Source organism: Heliangelus exortis, chromosome 18 (genome assembly GCF_036169615.1).
Source record: "Heliangelus exortis chromosome 18, bHelExo1.hap1, whole genome shotgun sequence".
In the NCBI taxonomy this organism is placed as follows: domain Eukaryota; kingdom Metazoa; phylum Chordata; class Aves; order Apodiformes; family Trochilidae; genus Heliangelus; species Heliangelus exortis.
The window spans coordinates 10687602-10700491 of record NC_092439.1 but is presented as its reverse complement, the minus strand read 5'-3'; the positions used below and the strand labels follow the sequence as shown (position 1 = coordinate 10700491).

The window sequence follows — 12890 nt, the reverse complement described above, 5'->3', positions numbered from 1 at the left end:
GACCCTCTTAAAATATCAGGCATTATTTCCTTTCCAGTTTCCAGTGCTAAAAACAATGAAAGAAAACAAACAAATAAAAAAAGAACAAAACAGATTATGTGGATCATTCCTCTTTTCTTCTTGGCTACTATGTACAGAAATGGAGAACTTTAAGAGGTTCCTTTGATGTGTTGTTAAAACAAATTATCTTAATTCAGTCCAATTTATGCATGTGAATAACTGTCTCTAAACAGTCCTGTGATCAATGTGGCTGTGACTACCTTAAATATATTCACTCAATATTATCTCTACAGAAAATAGCCTTGTAGAATTAATTGTTTTACTATTTTTTTTTTTTTATATTTAAAAGGTAAAAAATTTAAAATGATGCTGTTATTTAAAAGTAGTGTGAAGGTTTAAGGGCAAATCACTCAAAGGTAACTTTTTTTTTTTTAAGAGCAGACTAATGCAGTATTATGTTTTATAGTGCAATAAAATTATGTGCTAAAATTATGCTCATAAATGCAGGCAAATGTAAACCAAGCTATTAGTTATGTTTTCTCAGATAAAAGTGATTAGCATAGCTATCAAACTCTTCTCCCATTTGAATAACAGAATTATGTCCGAAGTCTAAGGCTTGTTTGCAAAAGCTGAGTCTTAAAAAGAAATGTAAATCCAGCTATCAATGTTGTATTTGAAAGCGAATGCAATGGTCTGCCCATCATTTTGCTAACAGCCAAGAGCAGAGGAATGACCCACATTGCAGCAAAACACACTAATACAAAATATGCCTAAAATACTAATTTTTGAAGTACTTCTTAGCACTATCTCATATTCTCCTTACTTCTGTTCAGACTTATGTTTACATAAACTACAATAGTTTTTAAATAAGAGTGATGAAAGAGTCTTTTGGTAAGTCACCATGAGACAAAGTTTCATGTATAATTCATGAAGTATGTGGTCATCTAACTAGCAAATTAATTTTTATCTGACAGCTATACTTCTGGTAGTGTCCTCCCAGGAAGGCATATGGTATATAATTAAAATCTGAAGGAATTAAATTATTACTTCATAAAAAAATTCAAGGCTTCACTATTGTTACCTATCCTTACAGGATCAAACCAAGATTTATTTACAACGTATAGATTAAGAGATGTAATTTCTCAACCCTGTATCCTGTTGTTTTCTAATGCCTAAGGTTTGTGGTTAAAATTGCTACTGGAAAATCCAACTGTGAATAAACAATTTAAAAGCCAACCACCTCTTCAAGGAGCAAATAACAACTGTTTCTACCTGTAGGTAGCTTCCCTGTATTGCTAATGCTGATTAGTCATAGGTAACATTGTGCAGATAGGTGAATCCCCATTGCCTCCCTCCTTTATCCCCTACAGAGCAGTGTGGAGTCTTAAGGAGACTTGTTAGCATATGTTGGAGTCTGTCACTGCCTTCATTCCCCTTTGCCTGTGCTACTTAAATTGTTGCTAGAGCTGCAGTACCATTTCCTAAAATTTACCTTTCCAGGGGCAGGTTTTTTTCCATGTTGTTGCAATATTGCATGGAAATCTAGGCATCTGGTTTTGATACAAGGACATGTTCTGTATGATGACACAACAAAATTTATCAATTAAATGTATTTCAATTTATGCCATCCCTCCATGATCTTTTTCAGAGGAGGCTGAAGGTGCAATGTACACAAGATGTGAGCTAACAGGTTCCTGTACAATGTAGAGATAGTAAGCATTTCAGTAATGCAGATTTTTTTTTTAATTCAGACAAAATCTGAAATGATTACAAGACTTAACCTAAAATACCTCAGATGCTAGGTGTGTGAGCAGACATGGGCAAGGTACACAGTGTTACAACATTGACACATACCACATGTTTAAAGATAGGACTAATAACTCAAACAGGCACTTAAAAAGATTGAACCTCAGGTAATGTGATGGGAGATTTGTCTGCTGCACTAGCATTTGTTAGTATGTAAAGCAGTCAGTACTATCCATTCACAGCTTCTGTATTTCTCAGTAGAGACTGAGAAAACTGCCAGTTTTAGGAGGGTTTCCATGTCAAAAGATCACACAGAGAAAAATACCAGTAGTACTACCACTTTATCCTCTTCCCCTCCCTTTCTTGAGAAACTGCAGGGTGTCTTTGACATTAAATTCAACCTCAGTAGTAAGTGTTATGGACCATGCATCTGTGCTTATGACAGGCTCTTCTTACCTGAAATCACTAAATAAATGAGATTTTGCTAGGGCTGTAATCGTAAACTCATGACTAAAGATACTGTTTAAGGTGTTAGATTGTAGTTAATGAATAAAATAATGAAAAATTTCAGTGGAAGGGTACCTCCTGACGTGAGCTGGTCTGCACCCTCTTTCACTCAAAGCAGGGTAACTGAAGTTATATTATGTGGTGCAGGTCATACCCAGATAAGTTTTGAAGGAAGAGTTAAGAGGAAAGTTTAGTTGAAATTACTTGCCATTTGATTTGTTTGGTTTTATGACAACGTGAGTATCTACAGTTTGCTGATAGCAGAATGCTAGATTAGATAGCTCAAACAATTGTTCTGGTTTGAATACTGTGAAGAGGAAAAGGATTTTGTAGTATCGGTCCTGGAGTGTATTGGACACTATTTTGTATAACATTTTCTTTTTTCATGGTTATATCAATGAGAAGTTGTATTTATCTCAAAGGACAGGCTCGTAATGGGACAGAACTGAATTCTGAAAATACAGGTAAAGGTACAAGACAAGTAATCAGAGCTGGCCAGAAATGGCACAAACTAAGCTGCAAACTAAAGCAGTAGGGAATGTACAGATACAGGGGAAAAAAAAAAAAAAAGTTTAACAAGAGTGAAAAAAGAGTGAAGGCTGCTTGGGGGTGAGAACATAACCAGTGAGATTAATGGTGAGCAGTGGCAGCAGCTGCCACATCAATACTAAGTTTAGAAATGTTTTAAGCATAAAAATTCTGTAAAGGAACAAATTCCATGTGGTAAACTCAACTTCATGCCATCTTCAAATCTTCTAGGACCCACTGAACAACACTCATACCAAGCAAATATTATCAGATGGCCAACATGAAAGACACAATGTTACATGTGCTGAAAAATCTGTAATGCTGCAATGTCTGTTAAACACAAGCTTGAAAGAACAATATAAACTGCCAGTAAATATAAAACAAAATGAAAACAAATGCTGCAGTGCATGACTTCCTGGGGGATTTGATATTATTCTCCACTTATGAGGAGTAGTCTGTACAACATATTTTCCCTAGGGGACTTGTGAGTTATCCAACTAATCCTTATTCAAGGCATACGATGTCCTTTAAGAAATCTCAAAGAATATTTTCAATTAGCTCCAAATATACAGTATTGATAATAAAGCCTGTCTAATTTGATTTAAAAAAAAATAAATCCTTGGAATACAAACTCAATGTTTTTATTGCACAGAGGTCAGCGCAGTTACTTTTAGACAAAGGTGCAATTTTAAACATATGATTACTTTGTAAGGACTATTGTGATTCTGTTTATCTCCTTCAATAATTTCTTATCCTATTATTACCTATATTGGATACAGATCACAGATAAATTCTTCTTATTTTCTTTTTGGATTCTAATGATGGGTGTACTGTCTATGCTCATTTTGAAGTCTCTTGTATTTACCATCTTTGCCACCTGAACACAGCTTTTTCCAGGTTCAGATTTTTCTATCTATGTTTTTACTTCACTCCTTGGTGACAGCATCTGTGCCTTCCCCACCATATGGAAGAGAAAAATAAAAATCTTAGAAGAATGTAGTTTGCAGGACTTCATTTTAAAGACACTCTGGCATCATCATCTTTTTCAACTCTAGGCACTGTTAGGTCAAGACTAGATACTTTAAAAGATGTTCCTTTCCTCCTTGAATAGAATGATATTTAATGGCATCTAGGCCAGATTCTGTTAGTTTGAATACTGGCACTGTTGGATGGACCTTTAAAAAAAGAAATATGCTCCCTGTGAGCAATCAGAAATGAATTCTGCTGTTCTAATGGCTTGCTTCCACAAAGTATGTCAGACAGGCTTCGCTGAAATATTAACTGGAGTTCAGTCCTTTCAAAAAACTCCAGTGTGGTAGCAACTGGATAATTTCCTAACTAAGCCTGGATGTTTAACTACTAGACATTTGAGTTTGTGCAAAAATATCTCATTTACTTTTCACGTTTTGAAACTGGAACACAAAAGTACGAGGAGTTACATATTTCTTACTTCATGTAGTAACATGACACTACTGGTGTGCTAAATATAGAAATTACATTGTTCAGAATTTTATATTGAGAGAACAGATTTGATATGTTGTAACTCATTTCAATACAGATAAAGAGGTTGAAATAATTTAGAGATATTTAAAGTTTTTTTCCAAAATTACAGTCCTTTAAGTAGCTCTTTAGTTCCAGTGAGATTTGAACACTTGCAAAGAAGTCTTTCCTTGTTAATGAAACATCAGCTGAGTTTATCCACTTACCTGAAATAAACAAATTAACAATTTACATTTTTCACCAAACAGTTTTTATACAGTATAAGATAGAGAAGTGCTGAGTGACTTCAGAAGGAAGTGTGTTTTTGGGAGATCTGCATATCTGTTAGTTTCTGTAGGTAAAGAATAATACTGGTTTTATGTCTGATTTATTGGGTAAGATTGCTTTTGTAGGTATTTCTACAGTGCTGGAAGGAGAATATTTTGACTTTGTAACCTATGATTTCGTCACAGTTGTTTAAGATGGGAGTTTATGTTCTCTTCTTTGCATATTTCCTACAAGTGGTGGAATTTCAGATCCTGAAACCAGTGACTTCCCCAGTTAATTTTGGGAAGATGCCCCAGAAGCTGTAGAGTCCATAAATGTCACCTTCTAACTGTTCATAAGAGTGATCTACTATACTAGCAGAACGATAGATTATATATATCTATATAATATATACAATGGCTTTGCTAGCATTGTGTTTGGACTTCAGCTTGGTATTTGCTGAGTCAGAAGATGCACTATCTGTTTAGTTCTCTCTGCTGCCCCTGCATACAGCAGTCAGTTCATAGTGATCTCCATTATTATTGTTCATATCTTCCAAACGAAACATTCAAAGACATTGAGATTATTTTGGCTTTCTATTGTTAAATAGGTCGTTTTACTGGGGAATAAAATCCACTTGTATTATGCATCAGACTTTTATTAACTTGGGTAGAATATCAGTGTTAGATCCGTAAAATGTTCCAAGCCTTCACCAGTTCTGTAAACATAAAATTCTTAGTTGGCTCAGGAAGTCTATAAATTTAGTTAAAATCAGGAAAGTCTGTGTATGTCTACCAGTTGGGTTACTACTAGTTGATAGGTTTGTTCACTGACTGCTGGAAATTGTGTGTCATGCAAAGATTCTTGTCCAGGCATTCAATTTATTACTTGGTAGTAGAAACACTTTCTGTAACTCATCTTTGCATGTTTGGTGAAGGCAGGAGAACAAGATGAGGAGACAAAAGGAAAGCTATTTGCTGTCACTTCCAAGTAGTAAACTGCTAACTGTGGTCTGGTTCCAAAACTTGAAGTTCTGTTGCAGATAATAGTTAATCAGTGTCATCAACAATATTATTTGCTTTTCCAAGTACATACAGCACTTAGCTAAGGAATATTTCTCATATGTTATGCATCACAGTCTTAGTCACTTATAATTTTAAAACATTAAATTCCTCTCATGATTTTAAAAAAACTATGCAACAGTCTGAATGTCTAGAAAGAGAACCCGTTTGTTCTCTACACACCATCTCTCTAATGAAATAGAAACTAGTAGATGGAAACTCTGAAAACATGAGATTCTTGCCAATATGAGGTTGGACACATGCTGATGGTTAACTTGCTGAACACCAGGAACGTAAGAAGTGCCAAGACTATTTCCTCTCTTCTTCTGCATTGTAAAACTCCATCACAAAATTCAAGGAGTACCTTCTGAATATTTAAACTTTTTAGTGAACAACAGATAATCTTACATGATACAAAGGACTTTTCATACTTAGAGACAGGTTTGCCAAACATAAGTTGAAAAAGAGAGTGACCTCTATGGTATTGCTGTTCAACATATGAAATTTAAGTTACTTAGAAACAAGCATAAAGTCTACAGTGTCTTTTTTTCTGGCACTTACTGATTTGACTACTAATGGGCATCTTCATTCTAATGTCTTACTGTAAGTTTCAGGAGCCTGACCTGTACTTAAAAATTAACTCTCCTTACTCCATCAGTAGAAATTTGATCTCAGTAAAGTGTTTGTCGTACCCAAGCCACATAATAAACACTTGTATATATGGGAGCTGTTTAAGGGACCCAAGTTTAAGAAACCATATGAGTAAAGGATTGTAAAGCATATAGCTCTGTACCTTGGCCTGGTCCCAACGTGTACTGAAATTCTTAAGGCTGCAGAAAGCGTTGTCTGTTGGCACAATTTTGTCAAAGTAATGCTGACCACTCTAGTGGAATCCTAACAAATTGAAATCATCTGGATGCACTGGAAGAAGCCAAAAAAATGACTTTTATACTGCTTTTTCCACCAGATCAACCAGACCACAACACTGGACCATGTGGGTGGCCTCACTCACATACATATGACACTTCTGGAAGTGAAGTGACTATGAAATCACTAACTGATTTACCCAATGTATAAAACAGCTAGTTTGTCTTGGTGACATAATAGGCTGTGGTGAGCCATCTTTATGGCTAAGGTTCTCAAATTTGAGAAAAGGAAAACCTGAAATTGCACAATTACTTTTCTTCATCTGTAGAGTTAAGTATGGGAGGGCACCACTTACAGAGTGCTTGGATACTGGCTGTGTATAGAGGTGTTATGTGTATGCTTCTTACTGACTAGTGTTTTCCAGAAAAGGCATTCTTCTGATTTAAGTACAAATTATTTGAAGAATTAGGGTAATCAGTTGGGTAAGCTGAGTAAATTTTGCTTTACAGCTTTCAAGCTCTGTCAGTGTCCCTGTCACAAGGAAAGGAATAAAGCCTTCTTGTGTTTTTTCATTGCCATAAACACAAGCCCTTTATACTTGTAATAACAGAACTGGAATCAAGATTTGTCCCATTGTCTTAGTTTAATGCTTAAACTTCTTTTAAGTGCTTTAAAGAAAACCTGAGTACTGACTCAATTCTGTAGTTTAACAAGAGATACACAAATAAGACTCAGAATTCATTAGGGAGTTGACCTTGGTTTTTCTCTTAAGTCTGTAGGTTTGGATAAAATAGAAACTTGCCTAGCAAAACTGTCTGGTGTCTGAATACCTATAATGAGAAAGAACAATATGCTTTACTGAATTCAGTAACAAAAATCTCAACTTCAACGGGCAGTTGAGGGGGGCAAGGAGTGACAAGATTTCACAAGGAGTATTTAGGATGTGCCTTTAAGAATATATGATGGGTAACAGCATCAGATCTTACTGAATGCTTTTAAAGGGCAATTGTTCAAGGAGAAGAAAAGTTTTGTGGGTGTTAAAAGAAATGGGTAAAAATTAATTCTTCTTCCTGAGAAATTATAACAGAATTTCTATTTATATTATAATAACATGGAATGACTCCAATGAGGTAAAGCAACCTGAAACCCACTGAGTAGTAGTCCATAATGAAATCCTCTTTATTACTCCTTGTCCTATCATATAAATCACCAAATCTCCATGCTGTCATTTCTGATAAAATTTTCATTTAATGACCATGGATTTTACAGATATTTGAATTAATGATTTGTTAAAGCTTCTTTCTCATACTTTTTCTGCATTGGTTGGCCTTTAAGAATTGGTGTTTTTATCCATTTCTCCTGCAGTTGCAACACTGTACTTCTATCTACTGGTAGTTGCGTGCAAAATGTGCAGCCAGAAATTGATGGTTGCCCATGTGTGCCCAATAGCAGCAAGAAAAAAAAACAAAGGAGGGAGAAAAGTAGGATAAAACAAATTTCTCCACCCTAGTAAGAGATGTAAATCCTAACTGCCTCAGGAGAGACTTGTTTCCTCCTCCAGTAGCAGTCTAAATTCTTGATCATAGTGAAGCCAAGACACATCTCCAGAAACAGTGACTGAGCGTTGAACAGTGCTACATCTCTTTTATGAAAAACATTCTCTGAAAAGCTTGCATAAACAAGAAGCACACATGTTCAGCTAAATTATTTTTTTTTTACGCACTCACAGTGTTTGTTGACTCATTTGGACTTCTGCATGTGTGTAACTCTTTAACTTCCATGCTCCTTGCACTGCAGGCAGGTTTTCCTTTCTCAGTCATCTATGGTTCATGAATTTCCAGAATGAGTTATTATTTCAATGGTTGCCATTAAATTGTTAATGTATGGTAGCTGCTCCTGGAATATTTTTATAACATTTTTAAAAGCTGAATTTTAACAATAGTTACAGTAGATTAATATGTATGCTTCATTTTTTTAGTAGTAGCAATAATAAAATTATTTGTTATATTATCAGGGTTGAGATTACGACTAGAGTAAAAAATGCAGTCCTTTATACACTTAAGATGGAACTAAATTTCCACTTCAATATACCACTTCAAAAAATGGGGACAGTTGTGAATTTGATTGTTTTTAATGAAAACATCATTTCTATATATTGTCAAATCAATCATCTCTCATTAACTATATGAGAATTTTTTTTCCTCTCTCTTTTTTTTTTAAATAACCCAAACACACCCTCTTCCCAAAACCTAGTGTTTGCCAGATGTCAACAGCAGCAGCAGCCAAGGATTCTGGTGTCAGTTGTCTGATGTACAGTTTGGTCTAGTTTCTTCTATCACTTTTTTGTTTTCCTTGCTATCTTTTACTCTCTTTGTGTTGCCAGTGGGATTTCTTCAGGGTGGAATTTCTTTCCACACTGTTCAGGCAGTATATACTGCAGCTGGGTCCCAGCCTTCACTTGGGTCTCTACTGCTTCAAGTCTTTGTTTCTCAAAAATTTTTGTGTCTATATTTTCAGGAAGAGAATAATAGTAGAAATGAGACTGTTGCAATTCCATCATTGCTGCTTTAGGAGTCCTTTTGTGAGCTGTTAGAAAAGTAGGCTTAGACTGTATTTCAAAACATTCAAAGTAAAGTAAAGCTTAATAAAGCCTTCCAGAGTTAGATACCTATTGAAAAGGCATTTGCTGGACTTGATCATGTTCCAGTTGCGAAGTCTGTTGTTAAGTGCTATTTTTTTTTTTAAACTTCCCTATGAGAAGCAGTTGCCTGATTTCAAGGTGCTGCTATGCTCACTTAGGAGCAGCCCTTCACTTTTGGTTCTGACTGGTAGCAAATGACTATTAGTTTTTTTCCACACATTAATTTTTTTTTTTTTTTTAAATACAGCTTTGACAGTATTCTGTCTAGGCAGAGACAGTTCTAAAACAAGAAGAAAAGGAAATTCCGGTGCACTCATAATCCTTTGTGTTCCTCGATGTATTATCTTGTAGAAAACTGACAAGTTTTAAGTAAGGAGGCTGAATTAGGTTTATGCAGGCAGCTTTCATTCTGTTATTTATAGCTTTGAGGGCTTGAATTTTCTACCCTGATTTTCTTTTTAACACATTAACTTAGAATACAACATGGAACCAATATGAAATCCTCTACTTCTGATTACTACATTGAGAGAGCAAATATACATGTTCACGAAGACGGAGAGACACCAAGTGTATTTGGGATAGTCTACATTATTTGTTTTTAAAGATTGCTATTTACATGATCGTTCTGCCAGGAGAATGTACAGAGGTAGAAAAGAATGTCAAAGCCTGTAATAGCAATTCTAAGTAACAATATCTTTTGCATCTCTTCTGTACTGTTGTTGATGAACCACTCTGCCCATGTGGAACAAACATGTTTGAGTACCTGGTCCTAGGCTGCAAGTTCATGATCCAGTCTGTACAGTGTTCTGAGACAGCATGTTGAGTGAAGAGAAGGGCTTAGAGCTACACATCTTGCACATCATAGGCAGTAAACACTGCAGGAGTGGCCTAAGTCAGGTGTCTGGGTAGGGGTTTGTGTGCCAGTCCCATAGTCCTACATACGGTCCAATGTGCTTTGAATCTGCCCTCCCTATTTCTAGGGCAGAGTGGTCCTAGATTCATTGAAGCAGTGGCCAGGAGATAAAGCTCTATTCTGCTGACTTTTCAGTCCAAAATGTGTTCAAGCAGGATGTTTACTGACATTAAGGTGAACCAGATGATGAATATGAAAATACTGTACAAGATGAAACTGATATAAATTAGTTTTGAATACATTTAGATAAAGTTCTGAAAGCCTTCAGCAAGGAGGAAGCAAAGCTGTTTGAAAAATTGTGGAAGAGATTTTGTGAGAGATGGCAACTTCTAATCAAAAGTATTTTGCACTCTTGTTGTTTAAGAAAAACATTTATAGTAATTCTTTGCCTTGTTTTGCATTGTTTTATATAAGTAACCTGTTTATTCTTTTTTGTACATAAATGTCTATGTGGGAATTATGAAGAATGTAAATAATGTAATGACTGTCACTGTAGTCTGGAGTGACGAGTCATTTGGGTACATGTACATCTTGGCATCCTCCATAAATCAGAAACAAGTATTTGAAAAATATTCTATACAAGCTAATATCTTTTTAGTTTCCATTTTTTTTTCCAACCATGGAGTAGGAATACAAGCTTGAAACAGAATTTTTCACTTGTTAACTTGAAAATGGATCCAGCACAATTTTGCTGTTACTTTTCCTTTGCTCATGTATACCAGAGCAAACATTTTCCTTTAGTGCTTTAACACAGTACATTACAAAAGGATGCTCTAGCACTGATTCACATTTCACTTCTGGTGGCTTCATATTGGTTAGTTGTAAATAATATCTTTAGAGCTGTGTACAACTGATTTATGCAGACAGAAGAACGGTCTGCTCTACACAGCAATGTAGATACACCCAAATACCTATGAAAAACTATCACTCTGCTTCATCTAATCAACTGATATTAGATTTCAAAATTACAGTCCTATTGCTGCAAGCTCTACTCCTTCCTGTCTCTTGTCTTCTCAGTCCATGCATCAGCTCTACAGAAAAAGGGCTGAGACCTAAGTGTCTGTGTGTTCCTGAAGTGTCCAACACAGCTACCGTTGTCAAGATTAAGTCAATGCCTCTTTAGATACTATCAACAGAGTGCCCTAGGGATGCAACTTTTTCTTAGCTACAGGCAGTTTTCTCAAACACTTTGATTAAAATATGACTAAAGAGGTATTCTGGCAATTATGCTTTTGTTTCCATTTAACTGGGGGGTGGGGGGCAGGGTGGGGTGGGAAATGTTTTGCTGAATTGCATGACCTCATGGACTATATTTCATGTTCCTCATTGAAATGTGGTTAAAATAATCCTGTATTTAACCAGTTCCAAACCTTCAAACAGCAATGTGTTGGAGTTTTTTTAAAATGTTAACTTTAAAGACAAGCTTTTTTTTTTTATTTTTGCTGTATTTATCAAATACTTACATATACAAAACATTCATCATTAGTTAATATGAGCACTGTAATTCATATAAAACACCTATAGCATTTGAGTTGTTCACGGAGCCACTATTGCTGCCTTAGCCCTTTTAAAATATATGCTCCCCAAAGGACAAAGTGTGATCTATTAATATGTATGTATTATTACTTTTTTGTAACCATAAGTCTGCTGATGTCTGTGAATATGGAAGCATTTATAGGTTATAGACGGTCTGTTAGTTGACTCGCAGTTCTAAATGCAGTATTTTCTGCAACTTGAAAAGCAATATTTATTACCCTCTCTCTATAGTAGAGAGTATAAAATATTTTCTTTTGGAAATTTCACATTTCCTGTGATCTTGCAATAGCAACACTTGATCTTATTAGATTATTTAGAATAATTGGCAATACAGGGATAAAAAAAATTCTTGATGACTACTAAAAGCACAAATTAATAAAAATAATTCATCTTACATCACTCTAGTCTTTAAGCAGCTTTACCTTTTTTTTTTTTTTTTTTTTTAGAATTCAGTAGTTTTGAGACAAGAGACAATACATTCCCAGCAGTTTACCCTCTTGTTGTATTGCAAAATGAAGGGTACAAACTTTATGTGCAATGACTTGTAAAAGGAAAAATTGAGCAAATTCACTAGTGTATACATTCCTCCCAAACTAAATCGAGGTATGTTTAATTTATTTTCTATTTGATACTTTATTCAGCCTTATTCAAAAGTATTTTGTGCCTTTGTTGTTTAATGGGGTCGATGTAAAAGGTTTGTTACGCAGGTCTGGAACTGCATGGAAATGATTGGCTTCTTTTAAATGTATTAAGTGTAGTCAGTTTGCTTTTCATAAATGAAATAAAAGAACTACTTAAAAAATTTTCAATTCTTCTCCATGATCAGTCTATTGTCACATGCATTTGGCATTCATTATATGTTAGCCCCAGGCGCCTCCAGTCTTGTACTCAGGCCAGCAGTAATTTAGTTTATAGAGATCATATGGCAGGGAAACAGACCTTGAAAGACAGAACTCTAAGAAGCATATTTGATGAATTTCCTATGATTTGAGTCTGGGTTTATTCTTTCCTGTTGTGGAGCAGACACCCTACAGCACACGCGTTGAGGCCCGATGCGCCTGAGCAAGGGGCCAATTAAATGACAATACGCGCACTGTTTTTTTCACACATCTCGGGTTGCATTTCCTATCACAGAAAAGGACAGGACCATGGGGGGGGAAGGAGAGGAATAAAAAGGGGAGCCTTGTAAAAGATCCAAATATGGGCAGGAAACCACACAGAGTGAAGGTTGCCTTTGTCATTAACAATTAATGTAACTGTGAACGCTGGAAAAAAATACGCTGTGGCTGCTAGTGGCAGTGGCATAGCCAGAGCAGCATGTTTCCTGTCTGCCCTTCTTAGAAAA

General features: G+C 35.5%; 1 long non-coding RNA gene across 2 annotated transcripts in view; it reads left to right on the top strand.

Moving 5' to 3' along the window:
• LOC139804652 (uncharacterized) overlaps positions 1–12890 on the top strand; it is a 116373-nt gene that overhangs the window by 46598 nt on the left and 56885 nt on the right. The gene's annotated exons all lie outside the window — the stretch shown is intronic.